Raw genomic sequence first — 1526 nt, 5'->3', positions numbered from 1 at the left:
TTACTAAGAACCACTTCATTCTCATCTGTGGATGGACCTTCATCTAAAGCAAGGAAACCATTCTGAGTGTGAGTATTATTAGCTTGACTTACTCTTACTTTACTAGGCTTAAGTGCCCACTGGAAACCCTCCTGATCTACTTCAGTTTGATTCTTGTGCTATTGGACTTGAGCTACTAATTGATAGGAGCAACAACCACATCAGATTGTTGTTTTTGCATCTTGACTTGTCTAGTCTTTCCTTTATTGCACTCACTAGCATCATGACCAATGATCTTAAAGATTTTACATTCAATAGGCCACTATTCATAATGAATTTCAACCAGTGTTATGTATCCATGCTCATTAATAAAGTAAATCTAGTTAGGGAACACCTGATTTAACTTCACATCCACCAATACTCTTGAATACTGCACTTTGTCCCTCTTTGTAGTGGCCTCGTCCCTCTGAATAGGTGCACCAATTTGTTCAATAATTTTAAACAAACACCTCTCACCGCAATACTTGATCACAATAATCTTCAATTGGATCCATATTGGAAGCGATTTGACCCCTCCTTCTCGACATCTCTATTAGCAAACCATGGCTTAACTATCAATGGTTTATTATATAAAAAAATGCCCCTAAATCACCTTATCCTTGCTTTCCATTGTCAAAAGCGAACAATATAGATCCCCTTCTTCAATAGAGCCACCTTATCAATACCAAGTTTCTTCCAAATACATCGGAAAAAACCTGTCATTACTTGAATAAGAGGGTTTGATCCAGCAACATAACAAATTACAACTGGATTCCAAAAATCTACTTCTTCTTGAATGTCATCAACATTAATTTTAACTTCATTATCATTTATGGAATTCGCATTCAGCTCAACTAGATCATTCAATTCATTCTGATTAACATTCAATTGTGCTAAAATAGGAATAGCTGAAATCTGTTCCTCAGATTCTTCATTTCTCCGAGTTTTATGAATTGAGTCCAGCCACTCACTGAAGTTATGCTGAATTTCAGATTGTTGCTGTAAATTCTTCAGCGATGAAGTCGAAGTCAAAACTTCGCCAATGCCTAAACCAAAATCAATTGCTTCCACTCCCATTACATCGTCAATCAATTGAGTTTTCAGAGCTTTCGAGTCCAATGATGGACCCTTGGCCTTCTCTATCTTCTTCGTAGCTTCTCCTATTTTCTTAGTCATGGCAATGGTGCACGTTTGAAATGTGAACCGAGAGAAACGTTGAGTTTTATAGAGAAAATGTCCTTCGTTTAGTTTAATCTCCACCAACAACAAAATTTTAGTTTTTGAAAAAAGGTACTTTGTCGATCTATTCCTTTATTTTGTTACTTTTATTGAAAATTATACGTTACATAGTTTTATATATATATATATATGTGTGTGTGTGTGTGTGTGTGTGTGTGTGTGTGGGGGGGGGGGGTAGAAGAAAACATAGATAAAGGTTATGACTCAAGCTTTTGAGGATTGTGCCACTTGAATAGGAAACTAAATAATCTTTAAAAGAAAGGTTAACA

Source organism: Beta vulgaris, chromosome 6 (assembly GCF_026745355.1).
Source record: "Beta vulgaris subsp. vulgaris cultivar EL10 chromosome 6, EL10.2, whole genome shotgun sequence".
Classification (NCBI taxonomy): domain Eukaryota; kingdom Viridiplantae; phylum Streptophyta; class Magnoliopsida; order Caryophyllales; family Amaranthaceae; genus Beta; species Beta vulgaris.
The sequence above is the reverse complement of the archived record's forward strand: the minus strand, read 5'-3'. Positions refer to the sequence as shown.